At 34.7% G+C, this 19204-nt stretch overlaps 1 protein-coding gene across 7 annotated transcripts in view; it reads left to right on the plus strand.

The window, feature by feature from the left end:
• Positions 1 to 19204, plus strand: part of st3gal3b (ST3 beta-galactoside alpha-2,3-sialyltransferase 3b) — a 70093-nt gene that overhangs the window by 6936 nt on the left and 43953 nt on the right. The window contains exon 1 of one of the 7 annotated variants that reach the window (XM_026206134.1): positions 9956 to 10074. The exons of 1 other annotated variant lie outside the window; for it this stretch is intronic. The gene's annotated coding sequence lies outside the window, so the exon portion shown is untranslated. Of the gene's footprint in view, positions 1 to 9955; positions 10075 to 11730; positions 12032 to 19204 lie in introns of those variants that run through there. 5 more of the 7 variants (XM_026206133.1, XM_026206137.1, XM_026206136.1 and 2 more) reach the window with 5 other exon arrangements.

Here is a 19204-nt window from a genome sequence, read left to right on the forward strand (position 1 = left end):
GTCAAGCAGTTTTAAAAAAACTGTGGTCATACAACTAAATATTAGTTTAGTGATTCACAGGATTGCTAAATAAAAATGTTTGTACAAAATAGTTTTGAGTTTGTACAGTCAAAGGTAGACACTGCTATTTTTTTGAACACACCCCTTTCAACTAATTGCCCAATTGCACAGCCTTAAGAGCGTGCATATCATGAATGCTGGGTCTCATTTGTTTTCTGAGAATCTACTGAACCTACTGGTAACTTGTTTGCCACGTAGCAATAAAAAATATACTAAAAACCTTGATTATTCTGGTTAGTCACATTGTACTGCTATTATTATGAACAAGACTGTATGTATGTGTGTGTGTGTGTGTTTGTGTGTGTGTGTGTGTGCTGTGTTGGGCTAAGCGAGATTTGTCATAGCACTTGTTGATTTTGATTGCTTCTATTGTTCTCATTTGTAAGCTGATTTGCATAAAAGTGTCTGCTAAATGTAAATGTAATGTCAATAACAAATATCAGATTTTCCAGGTAATGTGCAACACTGATGGTGCAGAAATTGCAAACTTTATGATCAACTTAAACAGAAACATAAGACAGTTTATCATTCCTCCTAGGAGTCATATTGCAAATGCAGCACTAGATTCAAATAAGGCCCAGGATAATTATTTAAAAAATCTAACTACAATATGGAAAAAGAGAAGAACTTAATTTGTCATTGTTTCTATAATTTACTTTTTTTTTAAGGAATCATGCAATATCAGTCAAAGACAAACAGATCAGTGACTTCAAACCTCATACGATTCGTTTATTTGCTTTACTGATGTACAGTAAAGTCTTTACAACATTACATACTGTATGTTTTAAAGCTATCAAAAAATGTTTGCTCTATTTTTTTTTATATCAAAATCTTTTAGCATACAAAATTAAAGCCCTGTAATTTAGTAGTATAAGATGAACTGCAGAGAGGAGGTCCTGCCTCAGGGCAATGGGCCACGGGGCTGCTGTCAGCAGCTGAGACTGCTCAGAGAACCAAGCTGGTTCCTCCAGAGCGGAGCCACTAGGAGGACTCTGTGTTTATGATCCCTGATTTATCTGATCACCTGAGGGATCTGAACAATTGAGGGAAAAGCATACAGGAATTGGTTGGCCATTCGGGAGCCCATGGGTGTAACTTTCCTCTAATGATTGATCTTATAAAATAGAGGATTTTTTTAACAGAACACAAATAATAAGGCTAAAATTGTACTTGTAAGGACAAGTATACACAGCCTTACTACTATTAGTGCAGTAGGGAGACCTTGCCAAACAACTTCAAGATGTTGTGGTTGAGCCGCGACATCGCTCGTGTCCGTTGTAGACAGTGTATTGACTTTGTCCTCGCTCGACTGTGTGTGTGTAGGTGATGTAGCCTTGCCATGAATATTTGTACAAATCTGAAGGTTTTCGTTTTTTCTCTTCCATCAGATCAGCAGTCTGGAATGTAGATGGGCTACAAAATGAATTCTTCTCTTAAACATCCTCAAGATTATCCCTGGAGAATAGCCAAAAAGAAGGTTTCATTTTTGATTTCTGACACGTTTGTGATTCGTTGATGTAAATACAACCTTTAGCACGTATCTCCTTTAACGTGTCTTTTAGCACGTACTGTTTTCATTTCCTTTAAGCTCTGACGGTAACTGTCACATTATAGTCATACAGTGTTTCCCAACCTTTTTTTAGTTGCCGCACAGTGGTCCAATGTATTCCTCCCTCTGGTTGGGCAGGAAATGTGCTGGTACATTACAGTTTGGCATTACATGTCTAAGACTGCCTTTATTAAAGTCCTTACTCACGATGATGGCAGCGTCCGGGTGGTTGTTTAAGCAGACACTAGCACACCATGGAGCTTAGACAAGGCCATCTCTGTGTCCGCTTGAGGTGAAATGTAAACAGCCGTGGCGATGACCGCTGTAAACTCACGAGGCAAATAGAACGGACGGCACATGATTGTTAGATGCTCCAGATGAGGAGCACAAAATGATGATATATATTACCTAAAATATTTTATATTTTTATATAATATTATATAAAAAAAATATTTATATCATATTATATCATCATTTTGTTGAATTAAGAATCAACGGACATCAGATGTACCGGGGGTTCTGATTATTAAAAAACATTACATTAATGTTAGCTTTGAAATAATGTACACCATTGACTTAGATCATGCGGTCTGGAACTCCACCCTCGCCTGCGCGGGGTGTGTGTGAAGCAGCCCCTCGGGTCTCACATACATTTCACTACGAGGACCTGTGAGATTCTGTTTATGATTTAATCATTTTTATTTTATTTTTTAAGTCGTATTATTTTATTTTGGGGATATTTCATTCATGTTTGGACATCTCTCACCGGTCTAAAACTGTAAGGGATAATTTTTTATATGTATCATCAGAAATGTTTATTGTATATATACTATGCTATCACATTTAAAATAAGTTATCTTTTAAAAAAAAGAAGAGTATGGTGTGTTTTATAAGTTTGATTAACTTAAATGTTGAATACCTTTTTTTGTTTAATGAATTGCTTTAGTAGCCCGATGTCATTATATAATTATTTATTTTCATATTCTTTAACCCCTGGAGTCTGAGTGGGTTTTGGGGACTGGAGATATTTTGACACCCCTCAGACGTTGGTGTTTTTCATTATCCTAAAACGTATTAGTGGTTAAAAGTCTGAATATCCCATAATATGTGATCAGCATGATTGTACATGTCTGTAATTTTGAGAAGGCTGCGTTTATGATTAGTTTTTGTTTAAAATATGTTTAAAATGTGTTTGTATATGTTGTATAAGTATTGATTGAATACATGATTAAAAAAATGTATGATAAAATTATTTGTTTTGGTTTAGTAACATGCAGTGGTGGACGAAGTACACAAATCAAGTACTTGAGTAAAAGTACAGATAAATATGGTAAAATATTACTCCAGTAAAAGTAAAAGTACTCCTTTTTCAATTTTACTCAAGTGAAAGTACAAAAGTACTCAATTTTTTATGTACTTAAGTAAAAAAGTACTGCAAGATAGATGTTTGCAATTTTACATAGGCTACTTAATTTAATTTTATATTAGCACAATTTTTTTGTACTCCTACTGCTCAAAATACCTGGGATTTTTTCCAAAATAACCACTATATGGAGTCAAAATATATTTTTGTTGTTGATATGGACTAAGCTGATGAGAGTAATGCTCACTGTGAAGCTTACACTGTGATGTACCTGAGAGAAAACAGAGATGACCATCTGATTTTCACCAGTAAGAAAAAAGTATTTTAAAGTTAGTTGTTTTACAGAACATCAAAGTTACAGAACAGACCACATACAAAGAGTTTTCTTTATTTTCATGACTATGAAGATTGTAGAGTCACACTGAAGGCATCAAGGGCTATTTGACCAAGAAGGAGAGTGATGGGGTGCTGCGCCAGATGACCTGGCCTCCACAGTCGCCGGACCTGAACCCAATCCACATGGTTTAGGGGTGAGCTGGACTGCAGACAGAAGGTAAAAGGGCCAACAAGTGCTACGCATCTCTCGGGGAACTCCTTCAAGACTGTTGGAAGACCATTTCAGGTGACTACCTCTTGAAGCTCATTAAGAGAATGCCAAGAGTGTGCAAAGCAGTAATCAAAGCAAAAGGTGGCTACTTTGAAGAACCTAGAATATGACATATTTTCAGTTGTTTCACACTTTTTTGTTATGTATATAATTCCATATATAATTCCACATGTGTTAATTCATAGTTTTGATGCCTTCAGTGTGAATCTACAATTTTCATAGTCATGAAAATAAAGAAAACTCTTTGAATGAGAAGGTGTGTCCAAACTTTTGGTCTGTACTGTATATATGACATGATAATAAGGCCTGAAGTTAGGAAGAACATTTTAAGGAAAAAAATAATAAAAAAAATTTCATAATGATTTTTTCCTTCTCAAATCTTGTCTGTGGTTTAAAAACACCCCTGGCCAAACGGGGTGCATCTCTTCCCACTTTGATAATTACTGTAGTTACCATGTTCTGAACATCACATCCTTTCTTTTCTAACCAGATGTAATCTATCTGTATGTAATATATATATATAGATAGATAGATAGATAGATAGATAGATAGATAGATAGATAGATAGATAGATAGATAGATAGATAGATAGATAGATATGTGTGTGTGTGGCTGAATAAAAATATTTGCAATATTTATAAAAATTACATCAACTTAGCACCAACAAGCTTGTTAGCTAGACAGTTAGCATCAGCTAACAATATTTACTTATTTTCAGTACGATGAACATTCATGTCTGTCTACTCGTCTAGTTAATCCAAACAATATACATATGTATAACATTACTGTCGATAAACAATATAAAAACAGACGTCAGATAGGACATTTTAATAAAACTGTTAACATTACGGCAGCGGTGACTTTGAACATGCATGAGTTATTGTATTTAATCTGTGTTGTTTTAAGTTTTTTTTTGTTGTTGTTGTTGTTGTTTTACCTAAAATTGATGTGTCTGCATCGTCTGCACTCGAGCATTTGAGTGGGCTTAAATAGATCTCTCTTTACAACGGATTTAGTTCCCAAACAACTGACAGTTTTGACCTAAATATGATTTTCAGTTACAATAATTACTCCAAAATTTCGACATAACTTACTTTTAGCAACATCAGACGCACGCGCGCTCACAAGATCTCCCGGTTCTTACTTCTGGTGACTCGCACTAAACGGTTCATTTGAATCAGCGAGTGGTCGACTCCAGAACAGCTGCAATCGGATCATTCTAATTCGTAAACGAATCGTTTGGTGCGATTCGCGATCCGATTTAAAAGTTTATTTTGAAAAGACTCGGTTCGTTCATGATGAATCAGACACCGCTTCTGCGTGTCGGAGCACGTGATATATTATAGGGAGTAACGATATGTTTTATGAAATGTAGTGAAGTAAAAAGTACGATTTTATGCTTTGGAATGTAGTGAAGTAAAAGTAAAAGTTGCTCAAAATAAAACTACTCCAGTAAAGTACAGATACTTGAAAAATGTACTTAAGTACAGTAACGAAGTAAAGCTACTCCGTTACTGTCCACCACTGGTAACATGTCTGTTACTGCGATGTGTTTTATAAAAACGATGAATACTTGTTTAAAATGTATGTTCCGGTTTAGTAACATGCCGTCATATATAATTTAATATTGTTTAAAATAGAGATAAGTCTCTTTTTAACTTGATATGTCCACGCGTATGTCCGCTTGTTTATATGGTTTATCAGAATACAAATTTGTATAGCGCCGTGGATATTATAGTGATATAACAAGGTACGTGTGGCTTATGATGAAATTTATAGGCTATTCATAATTCAGATCGCTTAAAAGTGTACGTGCATGCAGCATTTTATTGTATGGTGGTACTGTAGGTGTACGTTTAAAATAAATAATTAAACAGCTTTTTGAAAAAGATATGATATAAAGATGGATATAAAAGGTTTTAAATATAATATAGAAAATGTCTTGCAACAAAAAATGTGAAATGAATTTAACTGAATTGTGTCAATGACACGTCCGGGTTCCTCAATAGACCATATTCTTCATTCTGTTCAGTTATATATTTTTCCCCGATCCTGGTAAAATGTATATTTTTAGTGATGAACAAAACTAATGTAAATGTTTTGTTTTATATTGTTTGTGAATGTATAATGTGTTTATATTCATTAAAAGAAGAAAATAAGACTTGGAGACGAATGTGTGTACACAGGCATTAGAGGGAGAGAGAGGGAGAGAGAGAGAGGGGTACAAGAGATGCTAGCCGCGCACCAACCGTAATTCATAGGTGAACCGTCAGAAAACTGTCAAAAACATGGTACTCCCGCATGAGATACGTATGGTTTTAATTAAAAATGGCTTTGAAGATATTATGATTGGTTAGTAAATTCCGGCGAGTGTGCACTGTGGCGTGCAAACGCAGACAGTGGGGACACAGAGGGTCAGGATCAAAGGTGTGTGAAAACATCTCTTTCCGGCTCTCTAAAAAAAAAAAAAGAAAAAAAGATCTTGTTTTATCTGAAACAGTCGGTTTCAGTATATTTTTTTATACGGTTTAATTTATAACCTTTTTTTTAAAAGAACGGAATGTTTTTTCAACCTTAGTTAAATTGTTTTTAGATTATGTATATTATATAAACTATATAATGTTTTATATATATAAATGTGAAATAATTAAAATGTGTTTTAGATTATATAAATTATATAATGTTTTATATATAAATGTTAAATAACTAAAATGTGTTTTAGATTATATAAATTATATAATGATTTATATATATAAATGTGAAATAATTAAAATGTGTTTTAGATTATATAAATTATATAACTGAAATGTTTTTCAATCTTTAATTGTTTTATATATATAAATTATAGGATGTTTTATATATATAAATGTAGAACACACAGACCCCATTTATACACCGCTCATAAACGTAATGGGAGGGGGAGAAACCGTATAACCACACACACACACACACACACACATAACCGTATAACTGTGATAAACTTCAAACAAACTAACTGACACAGAGTTCAAACAACCTAACTGACACAAACTTCAAACAAGCTAACTGACACAAACTTCAAACAAGTTATCAGGCACAGACTTCAAACAAACTAACGGTCAATAGGGTAAAACTTTCTGTCAAAAGCACATGATCGATGCGTGAGGAGTCTTTCATCTTCCGTTTAAACTAGCCGTCAAAACCATGATTTAAAACTAATTAGGTCAATAGGGTAAAACTTTCTGTCAAAACCACATGATCGATGCGTGGAAAGGTCATAGGTTAACCCTTGATCTCATTTGTTCCGCCCATCCATCATAAGGTCACCGGAAGTTCAACCTGTCAAAAGGTCAAAGGTCAAAGTCATAAATCATCTTGACAGAAGCTATAGTATAAGAACTACTACTCATATTTATTTTGTCCATCAAAAGTGTGCTTTCAATTTAATTGAGCGTGAGCAGCACAGCAAAAATTGACCGGATGCCGAAACCCCCGCTGCACTGCTGTTCACACGACGCTCCTGCTTGACGCTCACACCGCTCCTGCTCCTGATGTGAATGTAATCATTGATTAACATGGACGCCGGAAAAAATACGCGCTGCTTGCGCACCACTCACGCTTTCGGTGTGTCACTGGCCTTTTAGAATCAGCTGCAGGGCGGCATTTGCGCTGAACGCGGAGACTTCCGCCACTTAATGTTCGTTTGGAAACACGAAAATATACCTATGTTCCACAAACAAAATATTGCATTCGGTCATTCGGTACACACGTGCACCATACCGAAAGCCCTGTACCGAAACGGTCCAGTACGAATACACGTACCGTTACACCCCTAATGTCCATTATTGTGAAACCTGTGAGACACAACAAAAACACAGCTCCAATCAGAGCGTCCTCCATCCTCCTGTTGTTAACGTTATTCTTCTTTGTTAACGTTGTTGAACACCGTGCACAAATGACATCGCTGTCGACCGGCTTATATATCACGTCCTAGTACACATTGTCGGTGTGAATGCAACCCTTTAAATGGTACTTGGAAATAGTTTGCGAAAAATTGTACCAGTACTTTAGTACTGTACATTCAATTCTGGAACTAAAGCGGTGTGAATGGCCCTATAGGCTTGTGCAGCTTTGCTGAATGGCCGTGCAGTTTCAATGCATGAAATAAAGGCTTCAGTCATTAAAGAAAAAGGAGTTTTCCCCATAGTGTCTAGTAAAGCAGTACGAGTGTAGTATTGGTTGACCCATGTCATGTTTATACTCACTGAACCTGTATTTATTGCAGTCTATGTCATATATACAGAGTTTTGTTCCTTTGTTCCTATTGACAGCAATGGAAAACATTTTTTCCTCTCTTTTAAAAAGTGGATAGATTTGTATTGTTTGTATTATTTTTTGGAGCCCCTAAAGAGACATAGTGGTGTAAAAATTGGGGTAATTGGAAAAAATCCTCCATAGGATTTTATGTTGTTTTCAGAACAAACTTTATAATGTATAATGCAGTACATAATGTTTGTAAGAATTATAAATTAAATATTTGTATTTTTTAAACTGAGAAGAGTTTGTGTTTTCACTTTGAAGTGCAACATAGTTATCATGTGAATCAGTTTCTAAGGCACTGAATCAAATTTAGAAAATATGATAAAAAGAATAATATACCAGTCTTTTGTTCTTCTTATATTTTTTTCTACATCTAATATTCAAAAAAATAAATGGCAATAAATTAGCTTTCTCTGTTAAGCACACAAAATGCAATGTTTGGTGTTATACGTACTTTACAAGAAGTCATTTAGGTGTGACTCACACCTCTTTTCTAAACGCCACCCCTCCCAAGTTCCTTTGCTCACTCCCACAAAGCTAATAGCCCAAAAGACATGATTTAAAGTTAGGTTTCTGACAATTGTGATCTTTGCTGTACTCATGCTATGAGACAGAGTTTGGATCATTATCGATCCCTTACTAGCAAGCATACAACAAAGCATCACACAACACGTGGTTGTTACAAACTATGTTTATATTCAACAATAAACCCATTTAGGTTTTATTTTTCTTACCTTGCAAAGTTTTTCTTATGGTTTTAGAAGATGAGGGCATGTCACATAGCATGTCCATGCTGCCATCTGTTTTTATCATTGTTTTTATTTATGATATTTTACCATCATATCTGAATATTAGGAAGTTAATAGGAAGTTAGTCTCCTATTAACTTCCTAATATTCAGATGTGAGGGTAAAATATCATGAATAAAAACAATATTCTAAAAAACTAACAATTCTGAAATTGGCTCAAAATGGGGGTATTTAATATCCTCCCATTTAATATCCTCCCAATAAAAGGAAACATTGTCTGAAGATATATTAATCAAAGTCTCTTCATAGATTACTGTTTTGCTCATCCTAGATTACACTATTTACTGTGAAATCTGTCAACTCCTACTGACCAAAACCTGCAGACAGGCCCTGACTTTCAGCAACAAGCGTTGTCTCATCCAGACTGCAAAAGTTGCATGTTTTGGAGCCTTTACATTTGTTTCCAAGCCCTTTAGAGCTCAACATATGTTAATTTGCATTACTGAGTCTGAGTACAGAATCTTCAACATAAAGCATGGGTTTTGCGTACATAATACAATATGATTGGACCAGGTACATTGACCTAGAACACAAAATATCACATTACATTTGTTTGTTTATTCTTTTAACCAGTCATTTAGTAAACTTTTTTTTCCAGAGGAACATACAGTATCCGTTCCAGGAATAATTCCCCTGGGGCCATTCTGGTGTCACGTGGCTTTATCAAGGCCACAATGCAGTGTTGATAGTCCATGCCTCACCTGGGGATCAGACCAAAAACCTAATGCACTGTGCACATGATTCTCATTAATCACATTCTTTAATTTCTCTGTAAAACAGAGTTTTAGCACTATATGTATTGTGAAAGGTGCAATCATCTTCCAGATTATATTTATTTGCATAATTTCTTTGTGGACTTGCAATGAAAATAAAATCTGAGTGATTGTTGCACTCATAACAACCAAATGTTACCAGATTTGGCTTGTTATCATGACAGACTTTGAATCCCGAAAAATAAATACACTCCCATTTTGTTTGTCCAGCTGACATGAGTTAAATGTATAGTAATTAAATGGATAGGAGTTGGTTCGATCAACAGCTAAAGTGCCCATGAACCAGAGGGCATTCCATTCCATACCTTTGCCATTCACCCCGGACTCCATTTCCCTGTAATCCTTTGCCTGGACTCATCAGAACTCATCATCAGTTTGCAGCTGTCTCATATTAGGAGGACTATTAAGGTTGCACTCACACTCACACACATCACTGATTATTGTTAGCCTGTGAAATCAAAATCTTAATAAAGACTGCAAGTGGATCCTCAACCCTGTTGTCACACGCTTCCATGCTGCAGTACTCATGTGCCCTTATGTTGTTGAAAAGCTTTACCATCATTTCAAAAGAGGACAGTTGACAGGATGTTCATTCTGCTCTTTTCCATATACAATGTAAGTAGATGTTGACCAGGAGCGGCCACGTTCCAAAAATGAACCATAAAAGAAAATCATTCATGTGCATGTATTACCCCTAAACTATTTTCCAAATCTTCTGAACTTTTTACATCCACACAATACAAATGTGTGCAGAACAGACAAAAACATATGTGATTTACCTTAAATATTCCCCTGCTGTCATATTTGAATGTCTGCACAAATGTAAATGACATTTGAGAGCTGTTCCTCACACAAAGCTATCATGTTGATTTAGAAGACAAATGTAACTTGAGTCGTATGGACTCATTTTATGGTGCATTTAAAAGCACTTGGTCACCATTCACTTTCATTGTATGGGTGAAAGACCCATGAACATTCTGCTTAACTTCATAAAATAGTAAAGTAATTTAGGTTTGGAGTGACAGGTTGGTGAATAAATGATGGCAGAATTCGTTTTTTGGGGGGGTGAGTTGCCTGTTTAATGTAAAAGAAGTTTACAATCAAACACCGAAAAATACTTGTAGATCCCAGACCCCCACTTTTCACAGACTCATTAATTAGAGTTATTAGAGTTATTAATCTCTTTTCCCTGTGATGATCAATGGATGTTTGGATTAATAACCATAGTGGTTATCTTGACAGCTGGTAAATCATGTTGTCCCTGTCTTTCTGTCAAATATTATTAGACTATTAAGTAGAGCACTGTGTTGAAACACCGGTTTTAACGGTTATATACATCATTTATAGGGATTAATAATATTTAAATGTTTACTTAGCCAGGGGCCAATAATAATCATTATAACTTATTTACAAACCTCACATTTGTGTAGCACTATTAATTGTATTCCATTATGCTTTTTATCCATAATCCAGGTGTAATAGATTCAAAAGTAAATGGATATATTTATGTTGGTATTTCCAACCAAAAATGTCTAAAACATCTGTAGAGCTGCTCCAAACAATAATGAAACCAAAAGGCTGCTCAACTGCATACATATAGCCTGTAAAAGCCCAACTGTAGCCGACATGTGCGCCAAACTGCAAAGATAGAATGCAATAGCTGACGACGAGAGACTGTCACGTGAGAACGACAAAACGCCTGTGAAAAGAAGCATTCATTGTCATGAAAATGCCAGATAACACTGCATATATTCAAAGCACTCGACATGTGACATTTAGCCTACTGGAGGCACAACAAAATTAGTTTTTTCAGTCAGGCGATTTGCCGGACTAGTTCATGGGAAGTCCGAGTCGTTTCTGCGAATCGGTTCTTTTGAACAGCAGGCTAGCCTTTACATTTCAAACGATCGTTTCATTTCGGATTTCATCATTTCGATTATTAGCAACACATTATATAAGCTACATTGTGGACAATGCCGGCGTATGCTGTAGTATGAAATGTTAGTTTAATTTACTTAAGTGTTTACTGTAATGCAGATGTAGGCTATTGCAGCGATTGGACACAGTTAAACAAGTCAATTAAACGAGTATTTCTTATTTGTATATTAGTATATTAGTAGGCTACTATTCAGCTATAAACGTAATGTTTTTCCTAACAACCTATCCCTTATTTGGGACTGCAATTTTTTTTCTTCTCTCTCTCTTGGGGCGGGGGTGTTGGGACAGTCAGACATCTGAATTTTAAAAGTACGTTAGGTGCATGATGTCACAAAATTGCGAATTTGTAACCCGTCTAGAATGACGTCTAAATAGTCGACTCGCTAGAATTTGAGACACGGCCGTGCTGAGGTCTGTAGACCTCCCACTTACTTAAAACGGTGGGGAGAGAGAGAGAGAGGGTGATTCCCAAATAAACCGACACGCAGCTTCACTCTCGTTGCTTTGAGGAGGTAATAAAGTATTCTCGCATTTTTTTTTGCTACCGACAGAGGATGGCCCATAACAGCGGAGGAGAAGAAAAATGTGGTCGATAACATTTTAGCCTGAGGGATTTGACGACTGGTGGGGACAGGTAATGTGAAACCGATGGAAGGGGGTTTATGTGGACATTTATATGCGTTATACCGGACGTTTGTTTCACCACAGCTGCCGTTCAATCTGCGATCAACAGATTAACTCGACGCTGTGTTAAACGTTGAATGTATGAATTTATGAATGGGTTTTAAAAGAGTATCGTATGTTGCTTTCTTGTGAATGAGTTTTAGCCCGTCTGGACCGTATTTGTGTGGGGCTGGCTAGCTGAATGAGCGCAAATAGGCTGCTTTGCTTTAGGCCCCTAAACGCATAATCCATGTCGCTCCCTTCATATTTTCCATTATGTAGTTTAGTCAGACTGTCTCTCTCCTCTATTCTCCTTTGACACTCGGATTTATGTGGTCTGACGTGTCGAAATGTATTGGTAATGTTGTGTTTATCTTGAGAGCTGCCCGCTGGTTTGTGTGTTAAGTAAGGAGGAGGGTAAACCGTTAGCCTGCGCTCTCAGTCTGAGAAAAGCAAACATACAGTATCGGGACATCGCAGTGCCATTATGACACAGCAGTCTGCATACTTTTAGTCAGATAGACATCATCAAAATGCGTTTGTTTTTGCTGCGGCAGCAAGTCACTTGTGCTTTGAAGAACAGAATAGCCAGCTAGAACAGATGAGCGTTCACCATATGGATCTGGACTTTCGCGTCCCTCGGTTTTTAAAACGCCACGTTACATTAGACGTGGAGGGTTTATTTATTTATTTTATATATAGATACGCTGTCCACACACAGTGTACATAGACCGTTACTCCCATCTAACCTATTGGTATTTATACTTTTAATGCAAAGCATTTTTGTTAAACCTACAAAAATGTGTAGGTTTAAAATGGTTAATAAATACATGTACATAATGAAGATGAAAAAGTTTGGAATCAGTAACGTTACTTTTTTTTCTTTCTTTTTTTTTATATATACGTTTATTTTATCAAGGCTGCATTTATTTGACAAATACAGAAAAAAACGTCACTTTGTGTAATATTATTGCAATTTATAATATCAGTTTTATATTTGAATATACTTTAAAATAAAATATAAAAAGCTGAATTTTCAGCATTATTATATCTAATATAATATTCAAAAAAAATAAAATAAATTCTCAACAGTTTCAACACTTATCAAATCAGACTTGTTGTTTCCATACTCTTTGATAGGCTGCCATGGGTTAACTTTATGGTGGTTAAATGGATAGTCTTCATTCAAGCACCTTGTGGTGTTAGAGACCTCTTCATTTTCCAGTCATGTCATCAAATGAGGGGTTAGCAGAATGTTCATGCTACTCTTATGTGTTGTGTAAGGGGTGATGAGCAGTATCAATCAAGCTTCCAAAAAACAAAAAAAAAAACAAAAAACCTAAATGATAGTCATGAAAGTGGATCATACTACTTACTGCACTATTTTCCAATTGTTCTGAAGTCATCCCATAGTTTTGTGTAAAGAACCGTTATAAAGAAAGTTGCTTAAGATATTCCCCCTGCTGGCCTATTTGAATGTGTAAACAGACGTGAAAGATATTTGAGAACTGCTCCTCACACAAAGCTATCCTATGGCTTCAGATGACAAATATAACTTGAGTTGTATGAACTACTTTTATAATGCATTTAAAAGCACCAGGTCACAATGGATTATTAACTGTTTTGAAGTAATCTTGTTTTCAAACATACTAACCGTTTTGTATTCATAAATATTAACAAGCACTTTCTATGTGTGTTTTATTTTTTTTCTCTGAAGTTGCATGCTTGTAAGTGAAGACGTATTAAATAAATATATCCTTTCATATCAAAGCAACATCGGTTGCTTTTGTTAGCTTCATTTTTAAGACCCTGTGCGGTTCATTTCCAGAGATACAGAGGTTTAATGTGGCTCCTTGATGAAATTGTTCAGAACTTCAGTAGTCCAAAACCAGATGTGGGTCACTTTGCTTAAATATTTATTTGTAGTAATTAAAAAAAGTCTGAAAAACAAATAATGTCGAAATGTGTGTGTGTATATATATGTATACCGATACATTTCTCAGCCAATACTGATTATTTAGAAAGACGATAGTTTGGTTTAAGAAAAAAAATAATAATAATCTTTCCCAACTAATGCTGTAAACTATACTGGGAATGCTTTTATTTAGTATATTAGTATAATATAAGGTTATAAATAATTAACAACAGAGCCTAAGCTATTGTGTTTAACTGCGGTTTCTTTTTAGATATAATAATAGCACTTAAAATGGAAATTTTTGTATACAACCTAACTGCACATAAGGTAGTTTTTATTTATTTATTTATTTTTTTTTAAAATATGCATGGATAATTAAGAATAACTCCACTTTCTCTGGTGTTTTTGTGTGTGTGTGTGTGTGTGTGTGTGTGTGTGTGTGTGTGTGTGTGTGTGTGTGTATGCATGCATACATACATACATACATACATACATAACCGTGAACACTAGATAACTTTGCTGTGGTAAATGCGACGTTAAGAGACGTATTGGTCACAAGCTGTTTTATTGGCATCTTTTCGCATTTGAGCCATTGACCGAGTTATTACATGAGATGTGATACATTTCAGTAAGTTGTACTGTATTAAACATACCATTTAGTTTACATGTCTTTCGAAATTATTGAATATATCTTACTGTACTTTTAGTTTATTGTTCTTAGTAAACTTTTTTTATTTTATAATCTTCAATTTAAATTAAATGTAAATCCTTGAGATATTGGGTTCTTAATGTGGCTATATGTCCAAATTGTTGAATCCTGCCCATTTTAATGATTGCAAAAAAATGTGAATTTGTTGCTAGTCGTGACTGTTGACGCATATGCAAATAAGAACAGTAACCCAGGGTTTAGGAATGTATGGAGTCCCACATCAGATTGTGAATAACCAGGATTATTTGTTAACTCCGGTTCAAATATGAGTAATGTGAAACATTAAATGTGATATTCCAGTGTTTACGATTTCAAGTGTGAGAGACATTCAATATTTTAAAGTTAGATTTCTTGTTTTATTGATGGAAATGCAATGTGTGGGGAAAGCAACTAGCTTACAGTTAGATGGCATAACATTTGTTTCAAATATGTAGACCTATTAACATATATTGCATACAGTATGAACTCTTGGAAGCTTTGGAAACTGTTAAAATTAACAAAATCCCTTCTTCCAAATATCCCAGAAACTGATTAAAATATAGAATATTATAAATAGACTACCACTGAGAACAAGTTAATGTGCCTCAACATGACCATTTTTTTTTACCACACAGAACTGTATGTTTTATTCAATAAAAAACAAACAAAAAAAAAACAAGCTATATTTCAAGGCTAGCATTTTTTGTTCTTCAGACTTTCCACTTTAAATACAGCAAGTATCAGCTGTATGCAAAGTGACCAATTTGTATTTATTTATTTTTGGGTAATATTCAACAATTTTCAGTCACATTGGGATTTCCATATACCTGAGACTGAATAGAACCATAAAAATGAAGATTCCAAAATGGAAGTTGCAAACATCATATAATTTGGCACAATTTGGAATCAATAATTTAAAAAGCAAGCCTAGCACTTTAGAATGAATTAAATCTCAATATAGATAGACTAGTGTCTGTGAATATTAAACTATATAAAGACTGTGATTGAAATATGAATTCTGCATGTTCTGTGTGTCTTGGTGTGAATGAGCATTTCATCATGTTCTATCATACACACAGAAACTCAAGGCTCTTGACTATAGCCTGCCAAAATCAAAGTAATAATAACATTTTTCTGTGCAATCCAGTTCTGAAAGAAATAATGCATTTCATAGGCCACTTTTCTTTTTTTTCTTTTTTTATAGGACCCTACTTAATGTGGTGAACTATGCCTGTTGTTAACATACTGAGATGCCTGTGTGAACTCAAAGGGAACTGAACTCATACATTAAACATCAGTTAGTCTACCCAAAGTGAGATTGTTCCCTTTGGGAATGTTTACTTGTGTTGTTGGTGGTTTTGTGGTACATTTTGCAGTAGGAACACATTTAATTGATTATTATTTATGATGTACATGGTTTGTTATCATGTTACACCTGTTTCTGCTATATAAAAAAGTAGATCTGCTCTTGAATGTGGTTGTTTTTGATGGTGGTTCAGTTAACTTCCTCTTATTTGTTTTCTTTGTATTCTCTATTTCTAAATATCACAAGCTTTTTCCTTTTAACAAAGTAGTAAATGTTCTTTTAGACTTGTGTGTTGTGCTTTCCATGTCAGCATATGATATTTTTATTTTTATTCAGTTTTCTTGTTACTTAGTAACTAGTAACTAATTCTGTTTCCAAATGCATTATACGATCACTGCGATCAAAAGTCAGTCAATTTTTATTTTTGAAAGAAGTCTCTTATGGTCACTAAGGTTGCAATTATTTTTTTAGGAAATACAATAAAAATAATAATATTGTGAAATATTATTAATGCTGAATTGTTTATAAATGTCATTTTAAAATATGTATTTTTGTAACAGTATAAAGGTTTTGGTAACACTTAAGAATAGGTGATACCTATTAGTTGCTTATTAGCATGCATATTAGATTATTAGCCATGTATCAGTGCTAATTAAGCTAATTAATATTAATGCCTTATTCTACTTGACCTTATTCTAAATCCCTATTCTTACCCAGTACCTAAACCTAACAACTACCTTACTAACTATTAATAAGCAGCAAATTAAGAGTTTGAGAGAAGTGTTGTAGTTACTAGTTCTACTCTAAAATGTTACCAAGGTTTTTACTTCCTTTTTTAAATTAATATAATGCATTTTTTTGGCTGCATGAAGGTATCAGTTTCTTAAAACACACTTTAAAACTATGGAAGCATATAGGTAGCATTATTCAATTTGGGATGTAATATGCAAAATGACAATGCAATATGTAAAATGGCAATGCATTTCTGTATTTACATTTACATTTTCCAATACATTTGTGCAACGTTTGGTGCAAAATGAAAATGAAAATTAAATTACATAAGTTTAATTTGCCATTTCATAGACCAGTTTTAATATGTAAAATGAATATTAATTTTAACGCTTTATAAGTTGCAAAATTAAAATGAAAATGTATTACAGAAATGATTAGATATGTCTAACACGTTCAAGCAAAAACTGTGGCAAAATGATCATTTAAATGCTATTTTTCTTAAATGCATTAACACTCACAGTCAAGACACTTACGATTGCATTTTCATTCAATGTCCCGCAATGAATGTAGCAAAATTCAAAGTGCACATTGAAAATGCATTCCGAGCCGATCACATCTCCGCCCCCTCCCGCCCTGTCAATCACGGCGTGAACAAGGCGGGGCTTACAGAAGGTCAAGAGACTCAAGTGAGAGAAAATGGACAAGACAGTTGGCCCGTGTACGTTTTGATCATTTCGGTTTATGGCTTCAATATTTCATTCGCACTTGTGGGCGGAGCTGAAACGCTGCTTTCATCTGATTGGTCGAATCGCTCCGCCTTCAGCTCAGTCTTTTTATTCTTTCAGGCAGAATAAGAAACAGTGCGAGTGAAGCACTGTAATGTCTGAAACTACACTCACTGTTAATTAGCATAATATTTTAATCAGATGTAGCTGGGCACATAATTTGTGCTGCTGAGACCTGCAAGAGACCCCGTTAAATTATTGTATGAATATTGTCCCACTGATAAATACAGTGCAAATAGTTCTTTCTCCTTGGATAACAGTGAAGTGGAAATAAATATAGTTAAATATATGAAATAAAATTAAATAGGATTTTTTGGGAAGGTAAGATCTGAGCTGAATTGGGTGAAACATTTAAGTTCTAGTCTGTGTCAATTACTCTCATAAATAATAATAATAATAATAATGTTAACTGTATTTTTCGGTATAAGTTACATCAGTCCAAAAATACGCCATGACGAGGAATAAAAAACATATATAAGTCGCACTGGACTATAAGTTACATTTATTCAGGACCAAGAGAAAACATTACCGTCTACAGCCGCGAGAGGGCGCTCTGGGGTAGGCTACAGGAGCACTGAGCAGCATAGAGCTAATTTTACTATTTTTATTTAGAAATTTAACTATATTCATTTTTTCAATTATTTATTAATGTCACACTTAAACATGACTTAAAAGATGAGAGTGGTAAATGTTACAGACATGGAACTGTTCTGTCTATTATTGATTTTTATTTCCACTTCACTGTTATCCAAAGAGAGAGAACTATTTGCACTGTATTTATCAGTGGGACAATATTCATACAATACTACAACCTAGAAATAATTTGCAGGTCTCAGCAGCACGAATTATGTGCCCAGCTACATCTGATTCAAACATTATACTTATTAACAGTGAGTGTAGTTTCAGACATTTCAGTGCTTCACTCGCACTGACTCTTATTCATTCTGCCTGACTTATTTATTCTGCCTGAAAGAATAAAAAGACAGAGCTGAAGGCTGTCAGATGAAAACCGATCCGATTCGACCAATCAGATGAAAGCAGCGTTTTAGCTCCGCCCACAAGTGCGAATGAAATATTCAAGCCATAAACCGAAATCATCAAAACATACACGGACCAACTGTCTTTTCCATGTTCTCTCACTTGAATCCTCTTCTTGAGATTTGAGTCTCTTGACCTTCTGTAAGCCCCGCCTTGTTCACGCAGTGATTGACAGGGCGGGAGGGGGCGGAGATGTGATCGGCTCGGAATGCATTTTCAATGTGCACTTTGAATTTTGCTACATTCATTGCGGGACATTGAATGAAAATGCAATCGTAAGTGTCTTGACTGTGAGTGTTAATGCATTTAAGAAAAATAGCATTTAAAGGATCATTTTGCCACAGTTTTTGCTTGAACATGTTAGAGATATATAATCATTTCTGTAATATATTTTCATTTTAATTTTGCAACTTATAAAGCGTTAAAATTAATATTCATTTTACATATTAAAACTGGTGTAGGAAATGGCAAATGAAAATTATGTAATTTAATTTTCGTTTTCATTTTGCACCAAACGTTGCACAAATGTATTGGAAAATGTAAATGTAAATACAGAAATGCATTGTCCTTTTACATATTACATTGTCATTTTGTATATTACATCCCAAATTGAATAATGCTACCCATATGCTTCCATATAAAACACATTTTATCTGTACAGTACTAAAAAACAAAAAAAC

This window comes from Carassius auratus, chromosome 27 (genome assembly GCF_003368295.1).
Source record: "Carassius auratus strain Wakin chromosome 27, ASM336829v1, whole genome shotgun sequence".
NCBI lineage: Eukaryota > Metazoa > Chordata > Actinopteri > Cypriniformes > Cyprinidae > Carassius > Carassius auratus.